The following is a 22,242-nucleotide window of genomic DNA, read 5'->3' on the forward strand; positions in this document are numbered from 1 at the left end:
AAGGCTTCTTGGCTTCCAGATCTGAATTTACACAATGCATTCATTGCACTAATAACCAAGGAAAGAGAAGGAATTTCATGGAAATAGATTTCAGAGCCAGATGGGCCTGAATCAAGAATTAGTGCCGAGAGGTAGCAGCTGGCAATGGTGTTTTGAGACTCTGTTTTGCAAGAGATAAAAGCACCCACCTGCCAACCAGGACTGCTGCCTCAGGAGATTAATTCTTTGATGGAGCTTGGATCCAGAATGTGGCATAGAGGATGACGAGTCTCATGCGGCCTTCAGACTTTTGCTGATCCATGTGCTCACCATTAACACTGCTAAGGAAACCCGGAAGAATCAGAAGTGAGTACAGAGAGATGAGGACAAAGATGGTATTCCCCTTGGTCCCACAGATGATAGGAAAGCCTCAGGCAGAGGTTCCTGAAGTATCCTGAAATAACAAGATGACTAATGGCATTGTTACAAGCAGTGCTTTGATTTTTTTTTTATGACGGAGATTTTTAAGGAATAAGAACTGCTAGCAAGACATGAGATCTACTTCACCAAGTGCAGATGAATCTTCTTGAAAACAGGACTTCCCAGAGTGATAATGAGGACTATGTATCACACATATCATCAGATGGTGAGAAGAGCTTTCAGTTAAGTGAAGAAAGGTAAGACAATACATAGGGCAGGGTGATGGGTGTAAAAGAGGTCTTGTGAAGGATAAAGAACATTAGAAGCTGACCTACCTGAAATTCATGTGCACAAACTCACACAACCTGGGAAAATTAACAAGAGGAATTGATGTTCCATGAGTGGATGAAGAGCATTTATGATGCTGGCCTTGAAGGTCTTCAAGACTCAGCTGAATAAAGACTTAAAAAAACTTGATACGAAATCAATGTTGACCTCCATTTAAAACAAAATTGTATTAAAGACTTCTTGACATCCTTTCCAACTTAGATGATTTTGTAGTTAATCTACTGTAATTACTGTAGATTATCTACTGTAGGCTAACTACTGAATACAATACCTTCAGTCTCTTTAGTTCAGTTAGTGAGAAAGTATCATAATACTGTGCAGGACTATGCAAGCTGTCAACAGAAAGACAAATAGACTTGTTAGTACATGCTTTACTTCAACAAAGAAACGGATTCTTGTACATAACTTCTTCAGTTTGAGATTACAGTTCAAGCAGTAAAGGTCTTAAATGAGGCCAAGACTATAGGATTGCAACACTTCTGCATGTGAACTCCATATTAGACAAGCTATTTTGAACTGTGATACAATCTTTACACTGACAACCCTCTTATCTCAAACAAAATAACAGAGTATTTGTGCAATTTCAGTAGCAGCTTTTTTTGTCTATGAACTTTGAAACAGCTCAAGTGTCTGGCCCTCGCATGCAAATTCTGTGTAAAATAGTATAAAATAGTATTTTACAGTTTATATAACTTTACATTTTAAAAATCAATTGAATCTCAACATTTAATGTTTTTTTCTTTTTGAAGCAGTATTTGTACCACATTAACCCCCTTTCAAGTCTATGTAAAATTTCACATTCAGGATGGGTAGTCCTGGTTTCTGCAGGTATATGTGAGCTGCACAAGTAGATATCAGTAGAGATCCTCTACTATTTCAAGCCAGAAGAAGTTCTGAAAATTACTTTAGTGAGCTGACATAATCTGAGTTCTGTAGAAGTGGGGGGGAAAAAGATTAAAAAACTTTTAGCTGGAATTTTACCACTATCAAAAATAAAACATATGTTCTAAGCTAAACATATGTTCTAAATTGACCTTTATAAAGGTGATAATCTTTATTGTCATCAACTTGAATAGGCAGAGTTTTTGTTTAGATTATATACCTAAAAATGACTAATACTATGCATGTGTGTTGTCCCAGATGGTACAATAATAACATTCTCATCATGACAGCAAAGCTGATATTTAAGTGCTTTTGGAGTATGAGAGAAGCCTGGTATAAACCTTGTGTATTTTCTGAAATCAAATTATTTAATTTCCTCACACGAGTAGGAAAATATGAATATTGTGAGGCCAGTGGCAGTAGTAACACTGCTACATTGCTTAAAAAAACAACAAAACAAACCATACCCAAAGTCAATCTTCCCCCACAGCTTGCAAATTATATTACATTATCAATTTAGAAACAGGAAACTGCATTTATTGGAAGTGCAGTAATTTGGCACTATTTTCTATTTTTGTGCAACTTAATCTGTTGCACAAAATAACTTAATCACTAGAAAAAGGAATCAACATATAGGCTTTAAAGTCTTATTGAGCTGAAAATAGGAAGTTATATTTCAGTTTTCTAAGGATGGAAGCCATTCAATTTATGATCACCCTAAGCTAGCTTGCCTCATTTATTTAAGCTAATATAGTCAGTCGAGAGTGGAGACCTGTTCTGCTGACCAGATGTGTATACCAAATTTAAGCAGGGTAAAAATGCTCTTCAGCTTCTACTGCCTGTTTGAAGGACATGACTCTCTCCCTCTTTTCTACTCCTGTCCAGCTGTCTCCTGCTTGGGGCATCAGCATATGAAGGACATGGACCTGTTGGGACAAGTCCAGAGGAGACCATAAAGATGATCAGAGGGCTGGAGCACCTCTCCTATGAAGACAGGCTGAGAGTTAAGGTTGTTCAGCATGGAGAAGAGAAGGCTCCAAGGAGACCTTCTAGCAGCCTTCTAAGGAGAAAGAAAGCTGGAGAGAGACTTTTTACACACGTATGCAGTGACAGGACAAGAGGGAATAGTTTTAAACTGAAAGGGAGCCGGTTTAGATTGACAATTAGGAATAATTTATTCATTGAGATGGTGGGGAGACACTGGAATAGGTTGAAGGCCATGTTGGATGGGACTTTGAGCAACCTTTTCTTGTCAAACTGTCCCTGGCTATGACAGAGGTGTTCAAGCTAGATAATCTTTAAAGTCCCTTCTGTTTTTACAAAAATAATGTTATCTAACTCTCCAGACAATGAAAATAAATAGCTACCTATAAGCAAATTCATGAACTAGAAGACTTTTTCTTTAAAAAAAAAGAAAGGTTTTTTTGTTCCATATGTATTCTTTGAGGACTAAACTCACAATGCATTAGTCACATTTAATTGTCATACTTTACCTCCATTTAGAAGCAAAATTTAAAAAAGCAGATGCAGAGAAGTGCATAGATTTTTCTCAGATGCAGAGAAGTACATAGATTCACTTGGATACCGCAATTGGACACCTATTTTTGTTTATTTCCATAGATTTCTACACTCAAAGCTAAATGCATACTATAGCAAATAGATCAAAAGGTAAATTTTCATATCTTAAAGTACAGAAGAAGTTCTAATGGACATACTTCTTAATACAGTTCTATATGTTTCAAAGGACTTTCATTAAAACTCTACATTCAACAATTCCCTAATGATTTTATGCCTATTAGGTTCCATTAAAAACATTCAGTGAAGGAAAATTCATTACATTAACTCATATATATTTAATATTTCTACCTCTTTAAACTTTGTACTCCTGAGATCTCTTGTCCCAGCTTAACCATGGCTTAGTAAGTCATATTTGAATTTACCATTCATCATTAGACTAGCATAATTCCAGGACTGAACTTCAATTCTATAAGCAAAATATGGTTCATATCATAAAAGTGAAAATTTTAACATCATTTTTCCTCATTCTGTTTGGAGAAGCTAGTTTAGGCAGTTACGTTTGTTGAAGCATATAGGTGCATCACAAAGCAACACAATGCCTATTTGATCAATGATTTTCTCATTCTCCAAAAAAGCCTAACACTAAGGGTTTACTCCAGAGACCTGAAATGCAAAATAAGCCTTCACTTAAATGTGAGGGTGACCATCTGTATAAGCAGGGTAGAAATCTTGCTTCTAAATAGATACTTTCAATGGAGAAAAGTGTATGTCTAGTCCATGTTCAGCAGCACTTGAAATGAAATCTCATTTTGGCAATGAAATGACATAAACCAAGGATTGACTTAAAAGATGAGATGTGAGATCTAAATAGGTATACTTTTTTAAGGAAAAGGGAGTTTTCTTTACCTTTCCTTATTCTTTAAGCCCCTAAGCTTTCTTTTCTTGTGGTTACAAGTAAGCTTCCATTATTGTAAAGAATTTTTTTCTTCGTTTCTTAGCAACCCTTATTTTATGGCTAATGTATCACTGAGATTTTCTTGCTAAATAACAAGGAGCACAGTGACAGTTAAGCACCCATTCAGATTGTTAGACTGGTACTTTTTATCTAGTAAAACTCTATCCATTTTCCTATAATTTTTATTGTGCAGGTGAAAGCATAAATTATTGGATTTTGTATTATAAAACTGACTCTTACATGTATGTCTCTTGTATTATAGGACTTTTACTCAAATTTAGGATGAGATTCTGCCATCTTTGTTGATCTTGCAGTATTCAGTCAAACTATTCAGAAAATAATCCAATTACGGTGAATAGCAGTGGCGAGAACAGACATTTTATATTTGACTTCATAAGACTATAAGAATAAATTTCCTTATTATAGATTTCTCCTTTCACAGCTCATGTGAATCAAACTGAATTTATGCAGGGAACATTTCAGAAAGATCCCGACTCTCCATTTTATTTTCTTGCACTGAATTTGTCCTTGGGGGATACTCAGTTTCAGTTACACTGACAAAACATGCTTCTTCTATGGCTTTTTCATACAACTCTCTAAAGGCTAAACATCCCTAGAGGATAAGCATTTCATTACCTTGTAGTTTTTCAGATGATCTTATTTTCCAAAATACTTTCAGTCGCCGTAACGATCTTGTCATGGAAGCTTCTGGAAGCAAAGGGACCTGTGATCCACAGTGCAATTAACCTGAGTAGATGCAAGCCTCTGCTGCTCTGTGCTGCTTGTCCAAGGTGGTCTTCAGGCTCTGTTGGGCTGCACAAAACTCTCATCTACAGATTAACTTGGAAAAAGGAGCCTCCAGACAGCTCTCATTTGGTCCTGGCAATTACATCACTTATGCCTTGCCTTCGTCTAAAATTGCAGCAAGATGTTCTGTATGAAAACACAATTTTTCTGATAAGAAAGTAACACAATATCCCACTGAGGGATCTGAGGATCTACACAGCATGAAGTGGGGATATCCATCCCGTGACCATCTGATGCTGCATGGATGTTCCCCAAATGGGTTCTTCCTATGGCTTTTCAAGGTGTGTAATATTACTTATCTATATTCCTCTGTATTCCTTTTCTAACTCTGTCTTAACAGACAGATTTTATCTTGTTGTCGGATCCTTCTTATTAAAAGACAGAAAGAAACCTGCAACATCTCTGCCTCTTTCTCAATACACACCCTGCTCCTCCCTTTCCCTGCCATAGAACAGTCAATAAATAATTCTATGCATCCTTGATGAACTAATTCTAAAATTTATTTTTAAAATTTTTCTACTTAAAACAACATTTTTGCCATCCATTTTTAGGTAGTCTCTTATAAAAACTAGCAGAACACAAGGAAAAAATCTTTCAGATGCTAAATTATAAAACTTACAATCCAAAATAATTCTTCCGCTTTATAAAAGGCTAGATAGAGTGATACTTTTCAAGCCTCACTCTGATCCCTTCCATCAATTATGTGGTGCTAGATCATGAATTTCTTTGTTGGATTTGTAGATACCCAATTTGCATAGTTTACAAGGATTTTATTTTGAAATATCTAAAAATAGTCATTTGACTTTCTTGTCAGGAGGGAGAAATCAACCATTTCAGTCTGAAGCAGTAAAATTAAAGAAAAAAATATTCTTAAGCATACTTTTAACTTCAAACATTCCACTAGATAAGTGAAAATCCAATCTGCATCATTCTCTATGATTTAGCCTACACAGCATGAAATTAACAGGATCCTTAAAATAGGATTTGAAATAGTGAGTAGCATTCTTACTGGATGCAATCTCATAACTTCTTCTGAATTTCTGTGAGTGTAATTGCAGTCAGGACTCAGCAAAATACACTGTAGGGAAAATCCAAGGCTTAATTTTCATTTACATCATTTCACAGTGTGAAGTAGCACTGAAAAAATTGTGTTTCATTTTAAATGAATCTGACGAGTACAATGGCATTCTGTGTCAGATGAGTGTAAGTGAGAATAGGTCACCAGATTGTTAACTCACTGTGTCTTCTTACTCCAGAAGTACCAGTAATAACATTGTTTGCATTTTTAATGCATAAACTTTGTTTAAATTAGTGTTTTACATATAATTACCACTATTTGTGTGTACTGGAGTCATTATCAAAACACTTAATTGTTTTTTCATTGTGAAATATTAGGGGTTAATTTTCTTGCCTAAAGGAAAGTGTATGTTGCAATCAGAGTTCTCTCAAAGCGCCTGAAGTGCTCACACAGTGTGGCAAAATTACACAACAACCATTGTCTTTTGGAGGAGTATGTAGAGGCCCAGCAGTTCACCTACAAACATCTTCATGATGTACAAAATTTGGTATGACAACAGAATCAAGCCCTGACTAAAACTATCAGGGAACAAAATGGACTCTAATGTGCATTGAGGGAATTAAAGGGGGAAAAAAAACCTAGAGGAAAAATATGTATAATGAAGGATGCAAACTTTTTTCCTACACTTCTACTGACTGTTTTAATCACAGTAGTTCAATTGCATTTGTCAAGACTGACAGTTCTCTATGTAGATATGTACTCACACTGCTTATGTTTCATAAAGTAATAGAATCAGAGAACATTTCAAGCTGGAAAGGACCCATCAGGATCACTGTACTCAGCGTAAACTTGCCCATAGTTAGAAAAGCAATACAGTTTGAAATCTCTCAGATTCTCTGCATCTCAGATAGTGTAAATGTGAATCTACATCAAGCCTTCAGTCAGTATCATCAATGTTACCTTGGAAGCTGCTCATGTCACCTTAAACCAGGCACTTTTATTTGGCTAGCTGAATAGCTCTAAAGCTCCATTACCCATACTGATTAGGGACTTTATTAACTTGTCTGCATATATGTGTACAGTGACAGCTGAGACCTGCACAACTCTGTCAGATGAGGCACAAGGCTCCAGGAAACCTGTCCTCTCTGGGAAGCCAGATGGTGTGTATATGTGGGACAGTGTCATAAAAAAGATGTCACTGGACACCTTTGTTTAGGCAGCAGATCTGAGTGCACAAGTACAGATTCATATTTTCACTATATTTGCAGTTAAATGGCCTGATCTTGCATCCCATCTACCATATGCTTCTAAGTTATTTAGAGACACATAAACAATTGTTTCATTGACTTATGCTTAACATCGTTCTCTTCCTCAGAGTTCAGGTCACCAGGAACCTTATATGAATTAATTTTATATTAGGAAAGAAAGTTTTTATTTTTATCTTCACTAGAGAGCTTGACTTCCACAGGTCACATTTATCCCTATGTATTTATTTATTTACTGTCTGTAAAATTGTGGATATTTTCAGCCCCTTTTCAATTAACTTCACAAAGAAAATTTATGTAACTATTGATTTACTTTTTAACCTCTGCTTTTTGCATATTTTTGTATTACTGGACACAGAGCAACTTACAGGTTCTCAGGTCCAGATGTGTCTGTCATGTTCTCAAACCATATCACTTTTCCTACTCTGGATTTATGTTTCTATACAAATCAAACAAGTCAAAGCAAACTAAATAAGGGGTGTGACATGTACACATAGATTCTTGACCTTGGTGATTAGAGACAGCCCTGAGATTTTATCACGGCATTTGCCAGTCTAGGAATTTGTTTCTGGCTTCATTTTACAATGAATGGGTTGAAATAGCAACCATATCTGTTTCCAGTATTGTTACACTACAAACACTTTTTAATTTCCATAGCATAATTTTTGTGAAATGTTTAAATCTGCTTCCCAGTTATACTTTGGGAAAAAAAACAAAAAGGAAATAACAGAATAGCTTTTCTATGTGTGTAAAAATTAGAAAGGGTGTAGAAATAAAAAGTAGTATTATTATGATAATAGTACAGTAATACTAATCAGCAAAAAAGTCTACCACCAGGGAAAAGATCAAGCAGAGTCTGCTTTCAGATGTGGAGACAGGATCTCTTGATAAATAATACAGAATCATATTTGAGGAGTTCAAGAAAATGTCAAGAGTTTTTGTTTGCTTTCAGAGAAACATGCAAAAGCTGAAGAACATAATATTTCAATTTTTCAGCAAAGTCTGATTGCATTGATTTGGAGGGACAGAGAAACAGATTTTAAAAAGGACATTTCAGTCTGAGATATGGAGAGAGAAAGCAAACTGTAATATTCAGAGAGATTTTCTAACGTTAACCTCGAGCTAAAGCCATCAGAACTTGCTCAATAATGGTGACAGCACATGATTCATTTCACTTATTTCATCTTACCAAGGACAACTGCACAAAGAAGGGGGAGGGTAGGGGAAGAAAGCAGTCTATGCTTTTTCTTTTCTGTCTCATTTCATAGGTGCCTTGAAAGTTAATTTTTTTTCACCAATTCTGCAGATGAAAATGCTTAGGAAACAAACCAAAACTTTCTTTTTTTTAATAAAATAGAAATAGTAAGAATTTGAAAAGTGTGAGAAATCCCATTCAAAGCTATTGGTTTTCTTTAATAACTTTAGTCACAGTGTACAGTAATTCAAATGGATGTTAAATAGTTGAATGCTATTACATAAGATTTGAATTGCAGCATAATAAATAAATCTGTGTGAAGATTCAAGCATCATTATGAAGACATTTTTTGATACTTCCTGCGTAACTTTGAATCCTTTACCTTACCTCCACTGAAATGATTCACAGCTCAGACTCACTGGTGCCCACGTTACATTCCTCTCACTAATGCAGCATGGGAATATCTTTCTTACATATTTCTTCTCATAATGTTGTTATTACTGAAGTAGTAAAATATTATCCCAAGTACAAACTAAGAAATTGCATTAGAGAAATATCAAAGCCCTAAGCCTACAATGATTTAGACATTGAAGAACAAAATTGGAAAGTCTCTTAATGCCTAAAAGCTTACTCGGCCAAAGATTCGGTTTTTCTTAATGTGGTACTTACAGAGAATGACTGAAATTGGATTATGCACCTTTTTGAAAATTATACCTTTTGAATATTCAGCTTTTAAGTTGAAAAGGTGGGGAAGGAATAAATGAAAAGAAGAAAAAGAAAAAACTGAAAAAGCAACAAAAATTAAACTAAGCTTTTCTTAATGATATTTTGCACCTGTGTCAATTTCTAAAAATCTTTCCAGGATTCAGTAAAATTCTACTCATATTTGATTTTAACAAAAAAATTTCATCATTAGCAAGCATTCTTCAGACTCACAATGTTCATGTTATCATAGAATGAGTGTCAAAGGATATAAGTCATAAGACTCTTTAAAGTCTCTATGTACCTACAGTTACTGATGATATGTTCAGCTTAATCTTCCTGATTCCTTGCAGACTCCACATGGACAGATGAAAGCAATATAGAAATATGCTGCTCTGGAAAAGCAAACACTGACACTTAAAATAGCTTTCCTTGCTTGATACACACTTGTGCTTTCTGAAATAGTTCTTCCAAGCTATGTGACATTGGCAACACGTAATGTACTTGCATGTATGACCTTGTATCAAAACATGATTTGCTTTCAAACCTTGAGTTGATTTCTGCAGCAATTTCTGTTTCTTCTAAACTTGCTGTTAATTATTTTTCTGTGGTGGCTATTTAAGAAGTTGATCATTGTCATGTAAGCAGTATTATGGGAGAGTCAGAGGTTTAGCAAACCCCTGATGTGTGTTCCAAATGGATATGAGATTACAGAGGTTCAAGAGCAGCCCTTTTTTGCATACATTTTGAAATGCTCCTTGAAAATTGATAATTCCAGAGCAAGCACAACTATGTGAAGATAAGAAACAAGCTTTCCCACATTATGCAAATTCCCACCCAAGTCAGAGAATGTCACTTCACTTCTGGAACAGAGAGGGTTTGCACATTTGAACTTCACAGAGTTCATCTCAGCTCCCTGTCCTTTTCTTTCCTCCTCAGTAATTATTCTTAGCTGTGGTATTGTAACTCTAAGATATGTGTGAGCAAGTGCATACAAAATCAGTCTTCACATAGGGTTTCTCTGCATATTTTCTAATCTTTCTGTTCTTCCCACTAATGAGTAGGTTATGACATTTAAATGAGCTTATGTGTAGGGTTCAATTCAGTCATTTTTAGAGGTTAAAGAGTCATAGGCTGCAGCAAATGAATCCTGTGACTGCACCAAGCTTTTTCAAGCGCAGTTTCCATTCTGTGTCATTCCAATTGTTGAAAAACATAAACACATCTGTAAAGTAAGGAAACTTTCTTTTTATTGATAGTTGGACTATTTAAATTCCTGATGCATAGGCATGGTAAAAACATATGTGAACACTGCTTATTTTTAAATTCATACCTACGTGACACTCTTTTAAAATATTTTAAAATACAAAGAAATGAGAGCAGAGAAAAAATTGCAAATACACTTCAGTAAGACATCATGCTCCACATGCTGTACCTGAAACCCTTATAGTGACAGAATGCCTTGCTTTCATCCATCTTGGAACAAAACATTAGATTGAAGTCCAGCAAAAGTCAGCAATTGAAACAGATTTCCTGTGTTCTTTGGCCAGATGGATTTGTTTTGATTAGTCTCCAGAAAAATCTGTTGCGCTGAATGTTTGTCTAGGCCAAATATAAGGGTGATGGGGAGGTTCCTCTGGAAAGTGGAGGTCAGAGGTCAGGTTTTTTCTGCATGAAAGAAATAAGTTAGAAGTAGAAAGGTTGAGACAGCTGTGGTGGTCCTGTTGTGGATAAAGGATAGGATCACCTAATATTCCTACTGAAAAGATTCTGCACGCATTTCTTGCTCTAGAGGGGATAGTGAGATTTTCCGGGGTACTGATGGTAACAAAGGAAGTGTTTAGGGCTATAGTGTGCTATAAGTCTGGCGAGTGCTAGCCCGAATCCTCTCATGAAATTGTAACTTCTGTAAAATCTGTGGGAGCTCTCACTGATTTACAGGGAGACAGAATTTCCCACATGCTCTGAACAGCTTGGTCTTGAGATGTGATGAAAACACAAACCAAGCCAAATAGATATTGTCTCTCTTTGATCAGAGATGATCACTCCTTCAGGTGGAAGTGTCTCTACAGTCTAATGGGTTGGAATAATAAATAAACTATTATTTTGCTTTTTTACCTGCACTAGACAGTCAGGGTGAACATGTAGGTTGGGAAAAAAATGCATTATAATAAAATCTACATAGTACTTCACTGAGCTGTTTTGTTGAATATTTGTCCTCTATCAGGACAAAGTTTTTGGGAATGTGATTATGAGAATTCAAAAGGGTCTGGCTGAAATAATAGTGGACTTGGAGGCTATGTCAAAACATCTAATAATCTTCCTAGTCTTAAAGGACTGTTACTAAAAATTGAGAAAGTGAGTGTAAACATGGCAAATCTGAAGCACTACCTACATTTTTTTATAAGTCAGTAAAATGCCTAATTAAATCAATGTGAATGCTATTTACATTTTTTGGATTCCTGAGTGAGAAAAGTTTCCTTTTTTCAGACTTAACAACTAAAATATTTTCCACAGTTTCCTAATTTAATGAACATACACCACAGTGAAGATTTAGACAAAATAGCAATAAGAAATCCACAATAATTCCAGTTACTCTGTGAGACAAAGTAAAAGGTACTGTTACCCTATAATTTATTTTAAAAAACTATAAGTCTTCAGGTTTTTTTTTTTTTTTTCTGCATATGGCCTGTTTGAACTCACATGTAAGACTTTAAAGGAAAAGAATTTGCAATGAGCAATCAAAAGAAACTTTCATTATTTTTAATCTTCACTGCTATTACCATCGTATTACTCCGTGAAATTGCAAGTAAAGTACATTAACGTCTATGAAATGTCTATGAAAGTTTGGGGTTTTTTTAGTTTTAACTTTGAATGTTAGAATATAATTACAGTATTTTAATATAATAACTCAAAATACTTCATTTTGCCAATCAAGAGATTAGCTTTGTGGAAATAAAACCAGAGATTACTTTGGATTTCAGTATCATGACTTTGCAGATCATTTACCCTGTGTAATGTAAAGCTGTCTTGGAGTAATTTGAACAGTACCTTTGGTTACAATAACCAACAGTCATCTGAAATAATAGCTATGGTCTCTACCTGAGCAAATAAAGAAAAATGTCCTGATGGATGGCTGGATGGCTTTTATGCGTTATTTTATAACAGGCAAGAAGAAAGCTCAGACCTGGTCCTGTCAATTAAGTACTTTATATGTGGCATTTTCAGTTCTTTAGCAGAAAGTGTAGGTATGAATTTAAGCGGTGTTCACATAACTTCAAAAAAAATAAGAGACCTTAAAATATCAGATGTAGCCACAGTCTGAAAAGAAGCACGTAAAAACTAATCCTATGAAGTCACAGGAAAACTCAGGATCTGTGACAGACTTTTAGATTGATACTCTTCTAAAATGACAGAACAGGAGATAATAGCAAAGGGGTAAAAGCATAGGGAAGTGGAAGACATAGTTTGTAGTGTTTGAAGTGTTGACACAATATTGCTGTAATTTGCGGAACTGTCCCATTGTGTTTGCGCTGGATTAATGAAAGCCGGAACTGCAAATCATTGTCATCGTAATCACGACCCTTAAGACTGTTTGCGTTAAGAAAAAATGTATTTTCAAGGGCTGCATCTTCCATATTCTATGTATAAGTTTTGGGCCCACTTCAGGAAGCTTAGAATAATGCTCATAAATTGCTGATAACTAGCCATGATATCATTTCCCAAGGCATGCACAATAATAAGAGTTTTTCTGGACTGTAAAAATACACTAAGTGAATTCTACAGACACAGATGTCAAGCAGGTGAGAGGTTTCAAACAATACACAAGAACTGCTGAAATAAAACCTCAAAGACTTTTAGGATTTTCTTGCTTAAATACCCATCACTTCCTCCTGCCTACAGTGAAAATTCAATTTTTAAAGTGCAAAGAATTGGCTGTAGTTTGTAGTTGCTCTCTTTGTATTGTTTCTCAAAGTATATGTGATCTTGAGCATATCTAATGCAATTATTCAATTTTTGTGAAGCAGAAAGTAGAAAATTCTGACTTGTCAAATCCTGAAAATAAAAAAGGAAATTATAAATGACCTGCAAATTAGAGAGAAGTTCAGCCACCTTTTTCATGAAGACTATAAACTCATTTCATTTGGCCAGATGATTTAATTGCAGATTATTTGCTGAGGTGTGAAACTGTGCTGTTACTGCTTATTTTTCCAACAGAAACAATACAGTGCCAAAAATGAACATCTAAAAACTCTAAATAAAAGCATAGAATACCTAAAAATCTTTAATAAACCATATGAAAGGAAATGGAAAAAAATAAAATACATAATTTAAATTAAGGCATATATATTGCCTATAAAACAGAAGTGAAATCTGAATATTTAAGAGCTGAGATACTGAATAAGTAAGGGGTATTTTTTTACCACTAGCATGTGTATTATTTTTTGAGAGAAAATCAGGAGTAGCTAAGAGAAGTGTTAATCTGGTATTGATGGCTGCCTCTGTCTAAGGTACTTTTCACACCTCAGTGATTGATTCTGTGATGTTATGAATTAATCTGCGGTGTCAGTTGTCTATTCCTATTTTCCTCTGTCATGATGACATTCCTTTTATCACAGCAACCACTTGCTTCCTGATGAATTTCTGCTTATTCTCTTTCCGACAAGGACTCAGCATTTGTATTAGAGCTAAGAAACATTTCTGAGACTGGGTGCTCAGGATTATCAATAAAAGATTAACAGTGTATCACCACCACAAATACAGAGGTTAGAAATTCACATATTACTCTGAAATCTGGTCTGTGTAATGAAAGTAAAAAGTAGTGAAAAATTTTTAGATGGTGTACTAGAGAATCAGCTATAATATATTATAAAATGAATAGCTATGTGGAAGTTATACATAGGTGACAGGGTCCTGAGGACTGGCTGTCCCTATCCAGCCTCATCAGGGATACCCCTGCCCACAGCCCAGGATCCCATGGCACCTCCCAGTGCCATTGTCACATGCCCCAAGGATGCTGCAGCAGAATTGTTCTCCAGCTCCCGCTGCCCTGTCCAGCCACGCCCCTGGTGAGCCAGGCCCGCCCTTATATCCTGGTTCAGCCTCAACCTGTCACTCTCCTGGGAGATATGCCCAATGCCTGGAGCTGTCCCACGGCCCCTGGCTGTTTGGCAGCTGAGAGTGTAACTAGGAGAGGCCCTTCTGTCAGGGTCTGCCCTTCCTGCTCCACTAGCACTCCTCTGTTGGGAATTTAGCTGCTAGAAAATGGAAAAGTACAAAACCATGGCTCATTCAAGTCCTGCACCTGTGCTGATAACAGTGTCCTTGGGCCTAGCTGTGGTAGGATAACAAACAGTGAAAGAGACATGAGAAAAGAGAGATGTAACCCCTAAGGAATGAGGAAGAGTTGATAGTATAGTTTAACCAATAGATTGCTTGGCTTACAGAATATTCACAAGCTTATTACTAGCTGTATAAGTGTCTGATGCTCTCTTCAATAAACGGAATTTGCTTATCACTCTTATTGAGTGTCTGAGTCTCCCCTCACCGACAAATGGCTCGACCATGGCAAAGGCCTCATTCTGCGACACTCCCCATGCTCCAAGTGCTCCCTCCAGCCCAGGGCTGACTCCTTGTCCAACCCCAGTGAGCTCATCTGCTCTTCCAAACTCCAGGAGACAACCTAAATGAACAACCTGACACAATCATTTTATGTTCCAACACCAAGTGCCCCTATCACATCACATTCCCAGTTTGTTCTTCCTGCCCTTGCTCTGTGTCCCCTGTCTGTCCCTTGGCAGAGCTGTGTGACAACCCACAGCAATTAAACGTCCCTTCAGACCCAAATCTGTGTGCCCTGACAACATACTCAGACTTTTGCCAGTCTCAATTTCAAATACTGCAGGATGTAAAAAAGCTGACCTCTCTAAGACTCCCTATGTATATATATATATATATATAATTTTTTTTTTTAATAAATTTGACACTGTTAAATTCATAACAGGTGACTGGCTTCACCTATATTATCACATTCATAAGACTCCAGACTAAGTCTTTCACCATGGCATGTGTAAGTCTTAGTAAGTCTTACACTACATGCAATGTTGTTTGGGGTATCTGACTCCTGTTAGCTCCCACGCTCCATGTCTGGGACCAGGAAGTTTATAAATTCTCATCTGAGCAACCTGGGTCATTCTCTACATCACATAACATTTTGGGTTGATGAAGAAGAAAAGGCTAGTATTATGGAATAACTTTTGCTAGACATCATTTGTACACTGAAGAGGAAATAATCCTTGTCCCTTTTATGTGCTGAGTGTGAAGGTAAGATGTGCTAGTGGGTCAACATTCAGTGAAAGACTGAGACTGTTCTCTCTGAAACAGCTTTCACTGCAGCTGAAGGCTAGGGAGTTCAGCATGACACTGTGACAGCCATGCTTTATTATATTTGTCCATATTTCAAAGAAAAGCTTGGAATATGTGGGTTTGTCTGGAAAAAAGGAAGCTGAGACACACACAGGATGAGAAAATGCTATAAGAAAAAAGATGGCCACAAAGAGGTAACCTTTCCCTTCAGTCAGAACAGAAAAGTAAAGAACTGAGCTGAGACAAAAATTTGTTAGTATAGATAGTAGTTGAGAAAATTTTTTTAATGAGTCACATGATTAAAACACTTAATGATGTTTTTTAATAGTTTTGGATGTTGTAAAGGTAGCAAAGAAATATTTTAAAAAATTCATAGAAAAATGCCTACCTTAAACTTACTTGATTCTGCTTTCATTAAAAGACAGACTAGCTGATACCTTAAAATCCCTTCCCACTCCATTTCACCACAGTTCTATCACAAATGGGATGTTTATAGGGATGTTTACAGGGTTGTTTTTTTCCAGAGCATATTCAGAAAATGCACTTAGTTTAATTTTCGGTTTGTGGGTTTGGGGTGGGTTTTTTTGTTTTGTCTTGCTTTTGTTTTTTTGTTGTTATTTTTTTCTTTTAAGAACTAAAACATCTTAAAAAATATTTAAGATTAAGGGTTTAAGATGTTTTTAGTTCTTTTTCTAGCTTATTTAAAATATTTTCTCGGCAGTCCAATACGAGAACTTTGAGTCAGCTAATGTAAGGATAATATCTTCCAACTACTTCCATAAAAATGCTTGAATAGCAGTTTGAGTCATAAAATATTAGATGGACCACTGCATGTGGTTTCTTTGCTTTCTTGATCTGTGTGGGATCAGCATGTTCAAGATTTTAAGTCACTATTCATAGTTTTCATTGCACATTTCATATTATCCCAACAAAATGCTCTGTGCTAACATCTGCATCAATCTCCTTGCAGTCCTTGAATATTTAAATAGAAAAATAAATGAGAAAAATAAATCCTACTGTGTATAACTTAATAGACTCAACTAAGGCTCTACTCCTTACATTGTTTATGGTTTTTTGCATTTGACAATGCCTGGGAACAAAATCAAAACTAGTTCTCTGATTGTGCACAGAAGCATTTTACTTTTTTTTCCCCCTGTGTAAATAAATCAATTTTTCTCTGCATATCTTCCTTCCAAGGAAGATGCCCACACTTTCTGTGCTGCACTGTCAAACAATGTAATATTAACAAAAAGTTGCAATTTGTTGCATGCTTGGTGTTCATTCCTGAGAGAGATTGGACACACCATTGCCATTTTAAAGCTCAAATTTGCTATTTTTTACCCCTCTAAGAAAGTTCTGGAGTTATATTAGCTTGAGTGTAGTCTTCTATCCAAGGTTTTTAAACTTACAAATGAGCTAATGTCAGAAATACACATTTTCCTTAATGGAGAGTAGGCCACTACCAGAGGCATTGTATCAGCTAAGAGTAGCTACAGTTCTATCACAGCAGGCCAACTCTTCTGTTGTGTTGTCAGTGTAAAGAATTACCTCAAGGGAAAATAAAAATTCATTTTCAATGCAGAGGGCACCATCATAAAATTAAATTAGTAGGAAAAGATAGTGCTAAAGGTAGAATGCTAGTTTTTCCCGTCTTTTTTCATTCCCAAAGATGTATATCAAAATGTTAGAGTATGATTTTGCTGAAGAAATAGATGATAAAACATTCTAATTTAAATGAGTCCCACCAGTGCAATCACAGAAAATACAGTTGTAACACTGGTAAAACTTATCATTTGCTTCGAAAAACATAAAACGAAAAGGTTATTGCATTAAATTTAGCCTCAAATCTGTCTGTGCACTAATTTAAAATCCTAAAGGATAGCATGCTGTCTGCTGAACTAAAAAAAATGGTGTATTGTAACTGGAATTTGCATTTAAAAATTGTTTGGGGTATTTTTTTGGTAACACAATCAGAGCTGTTCCACTTCACTGAAATAATTCAATATGCATCCAACAATAGAAATAGTATTTCCTAATACAAGTAACCTTCCAAATACAAATCTACATAATCTCATAAAATATTAAATTGTATTCTTCAAAACTGTGCAAGATAAGTGATGTTGTTCAAATGTGAGTCTAGCCCTACACCATACTTCTTTATTAATACAATGTTTTTCAGCTTTCTGGATATGAAAGAGATTTTTTGCATGACATGCTTCTCGGGGTTTTTTGGCTTTTTGTTTGTTTTTTGGTCTGATTTTTTTTTTTCTGGAGGCAGTCCACTTCACAACTTGTCTATACCTCCTAAAACGTCCAATAATAACTACACCAAAATGAAGAGTAACATTAAATGTCTGAGGCTTTTTTCCCCTGTTATGCTACTGTTATTGGTCCATGTAAAACTGGCTGAAAGGGTAGCACTACTATCAGGCTGTGTTAAAAAGTCTCTAGGATGATGTGGTAAAGAGTATGGATATGATCAGACAGACATATTGCTGTCCATTAAAAGTTTTGAAAGGAATCACTAGAGAGCTCTTAGCAGAAGCCAGAAACATCCTCAGTATTGAACAGATAAGGTTATCCAAACCCCTTAATGCCATCTCCAGAGGCAAACCTGAGAAAGCTGATTGAGTTCAGAATATTTTAGCTTTTATGTTGACAAACTGATGCTACTAGAACTGTAAAAATGAAGCTTAGATGACAAAGTTGGCAACAACAGCATTTTTCACAGCAAAGAAAGCATTACCTGCTTACTATAACTAAAAGAATAAGGAGCAAATGGGATATAAAGTAAATCTCAAGCTGCCAAAAATTTAAAAGAATATTTAAATCACACAGTCTGTTCATTCTAACTGGTTTTCAGCATGAGTTTTTACGTAAGTTGTAGCTGATTTCTGAAGTTTTTATTTTGTTTGCATTAACCTTGATTGAAAACATGACAACACCAGTACTGGAACAGAATACAACATATGGAAATTGGCTTAAGATTCTGAAGCATTAGTTTTTATTTTATATTACCATAAACTAAGATGTCTGAGACCATTTTTCATTTTTCTTCTGCCTGAAACAAGAACTAACTGTTCTCTCAAAGAGCACCCACCAGTGACATAAAACCAAAACATTATTTTTGGTATGGTGTACAACTCTCTCCCCTTCATAGCTGACATTTCAGTAAAATTTAAGTACCAGTTTTGGGTTTTTTTTTTAAATCTTTGCATCAATTAGCTGAAGGGAAAATTATTTAACATATAAACTCACTCTTAGTAAGATACATAATACATTTTATCATTTATGTAGTTGTTTTAGGTAGAAAATCAATTTATTCTTCTAATAGACTCCTTTATCTTGACAAAAAAATTTAAGAAATGTTTTGTAAAAGTGGAGAATGTATGTCTCATATTTTTTCTCTATGACTATCTATCTATATATATATGTGCATAATATGTGGCAGGAATTGATTCTATGACTAGGCTGTGGAGACATTTGGGAATCCAGTAACATGCAAAGGAACATCTGCTTTGATATTTGTCATTTTACCTTAAGATAAAAATTTCAAAAAATTATGCATTTGTGAAGAATTTCAAGAACAATTATCATGAAGTGACAGAGAACTTCTAGTTTATTCGCAAGAGAGAAAAATTACAAATAACACCTTGTAGTTGTGCAGCTATTTATAGACATTATATGTCAAGTACCATTATTTGAAATACATCTCTGCCATCTGCTCCAGTTCCAGAATTCAAAATGGGAAGATTGTGTAGTTATGATATACGAGTCTAAGACAAAATGTGAAAACGTGTCTATAATCAAAGCATTCTTGTCCAGCCTAGTCTAAAAAAAATTATCCTCTTATTAGTCATTGGCTTTACATTTGCAGCACAGATAGAAAGAGTTTTTGTACCTTCCAAATATCAAGAGTAACTTTATTAAAATAAAACTTTAATGCACAACTCTATTACAGAGTGGGCAAATATTATGCAAGTTTACTGCAAGTTTCCTAGAAGAGTGATCTCCAGTGTTATGTAGTATGAAAAATACACAGGCAGATTATTTCCTGTAATAAGTTACCATGAAATTTGAAAAATCTTTCATCATTTATGCCTTATACTTTTAAAAAAGTTCATTTTATTCAAGACATTTATTAATTTGATATTCTGTCTTAGAACAAATCCCTTCATACTGCTGGTTATAGGAGTGTTCTGTATGTGTGTAGATACAATAGCCACTCCTACAATGACATCATGTGTTCTGTATCTGTATAGATCCAATAGCCACTCCTACAATGACATCATGGGCCACAGGAAATTTGCTGCTTTCCTGGAAATTGCAATGCTTAGATCCATGCTGAATCAGAAATTGACAGGTCTGGATCCATAACTTCCCTCACAAAAGAGGAAAAGCAAATGAAATATACTATAATTTTTTCCATTAAGTACCTTATTGTTGAACTTCACATAGATTCATGCTTATGCCATAGAAGTACTAGACAAACAATTTCAATAGAACAGGGTCAAAACAAGATAACTGCTAAAAACCACAAAAGAAAGGGAATCTTAAAAAATAATAGGGTAGGTAGATCTTTCTGAAAAAAATCTGAGCTGAAGTTATATGATTTGACATATAGTGATGACTGTAAGAAGAAAAATGCTGGAACAAAAATATAAATAAAATGTGATATAGAATTTACATATCTATAGTTTTAACTTCTGCTTAACCTATGATACTAGATATTTTCATGAGATATTTTCATAGTTTCACTAGCTTTTTACTAATGCTGTAATTTCCATAGCTTTTACAGAAGAGAGGGAAGAGCAGTCTTGTTCTTGTCTAGGTTTTTTTTTTTTTTTAATTATTCTCATAAAGCTTTAATATAGGGAAGCCTTATCTCCACAGATCTGAACAGAAAACTAACCATGGAGTAGTTCCCACAGATAAGTATACCTCTATGTGTATATATGTGCATAGTTAAAGCACAAGTTCACTGTAATTCCCTAGGAATAAAGTTCAGTTTCTGAAAAATTTTTCTTCTAAGTCACTTTTCTCTGGCTCCTAAACACCGCTGCACTTTCCTCATACATCTGTATTAGTGATAGCATCAACAGATCTTAAAAGTGCACCACCCTTTTATACACAATTTCCTTATTCTTAGTGTTGAAGAGCAACTCAGCATCATAAATCATACCTCAGTCAGTGTAGAGAACCTGAAAGCTGTAATTCTTACACTATGCCTCACAGTAGAGTGGCATGGCAGGGGTTCTTGGCAGTGGGCTGAGTCCTTTCACACAGTAATAGCTAATGAGCAGTGCCTTACTTCTCTCTGTCAAAATGAAAAAGGGTTTGTGCAAGAATGATATTTATTACTACATGTACTATAGCTGCTGTGTTCCCTTTCCCCTTCTTTACCCATTGTGTGAGACCTCAAATCCCCATTTCAATGTTCCTCTCAGTGTGAAGAACTCACCTTCATTATCCTCATGAAAGGGCTCCAGCCGTGTTTTCAAAGAAAATGGCTGCAACTGCATTTCACTGGGAATTCAGTCTTCCTGTGGTATAAATATTTCAGCAGTGAGAATACCTAAGGGTTCTCTAGTTATACTTTCAGAAAAAAAACCAAAAAAACACCCCAAAAATCAAACAAAAAAAAAAAAAAAAAAAAAACAAAAAAAACCCTCACCAGTCACTGATTACTGAGAAGGCAATCCCTAAACCGCTCAGTTCTTACTAAAAAAGTACTCAGAAACTTTAAAGCTGAACAGGAAAGCAGCTGCCAAGCTATTGACAGGGATAAGCATTGGTACAGCAGGTTTTTCCTCTCCTTGTGTTTTTTGGAATCTGCACACTAAAATACACAGGAGGTTAATATTAAGTACTTAAATCCCTTGGTAAATCTAAAAATCATAGAATACAGCAAATCTAAGGTTGCAGCTGCACCCTAATGTTGTTATCACTGTGATCCTTCACTTTACTAACATAGTCAGGAAAGAGTCTGATTTTTTTTCATATTACATTCTCTTTCTATGTAAGGGTACTGCAGCAAATAAAAAAAAAATCTCATTTGTTCATCAGCTGGGTTATTTTAGAAAGCTTTGCAGTGGCATGTAATAAACTGCATATGAACATGGCTCCCTCTACTGACTGCCTTTTAGAGGCTCCAAGAGTTTGTTTCCTCTGGCTTATTTTATGTCTATACGTTTATAACAATAACTATATAATAATCACAAAACAAATAAAATTTCGGAAGTTTCTTCAATTCTGAAAAACAAGAATTTTATTTTCTTTGTTGTTTTTTTTTTTTTTTTTTGTCTCCACATTACATGCTCTTTGGCCAAAACATTTATTCCTTTAAGTCCAAAATTCCAATTTGCTGCTAGGGCATTCCTGCCAGTTCAAAAGAAATTTTAAAGATCCTCAAAAGGATCTAACAAGTTAATTAGCAGAATGATATTTGCTACACAGTGTCTGAAATCTTATTTAATAAAAAATATTGAAATATAAAGAAGTCAAAGGTTGAAATTTAACATAAAAAGAGATGGATAAGGAAAACCAGTAATTAATAGAATTGTTCTGGAATAGGTCATTAGTCAATACAAAACAGCCACCACCGAGACCAAAAAACTCCCAAACAAAAAAACCCCACACAATCAGCCAACCAATCAAAAACAGTGAAAAACCCCCAAAACTCACAAAAGAAACAAAAAACAACCCACACCAAAAAAACAATGAAACAACAAAAAACCTACTCAGCAAATTAGAGAGAACATCTTTCATTTCATTTCACATAGCTACT

At 35.3% G+C, this 22,242-nt stretch overlaps 1 long non-coding RNA gene across 1 annotated transcript; it reads right to left on the bottom strand.

Moving 5' to 3' along the window:
• Positions 1-734: 734 nt before the first annotated feature.
• On the bottom strand, positions 735-21,391 carry LOC113459344 (uncharacterized). Its single transcript, XR_012579274.1, has 4 exons — positions 21,130-21,391; positions 20,917-20,998; positions 20,638-20,772; positions 735-764 (listed from the first exon to the last, which is right to left on the bottom strand). It is a non-coding gene; the product is annotated as an uncharacterized LOC113459344 (long non-coding RNA).
• Between the last annotated feature and the right edge of the window lie 851 nt (positions 21,392-22,242).

This window comes from Zonotrichia albicollis, chromosome 2 (genome assembly GCF_047830755.1).
Source record: "Zonotrichia albicollis isolate bZonAlb1 chromosome 2, bZonAlb1.hap1, whole genome shotgun sequence".
Classification (NCBI taxonomy): Eukaryota; Metazoa; Chordata; class Aves; order Passeriformes; family Passerellidae; genus Zonotrichia; species Zonotrichia albicollis.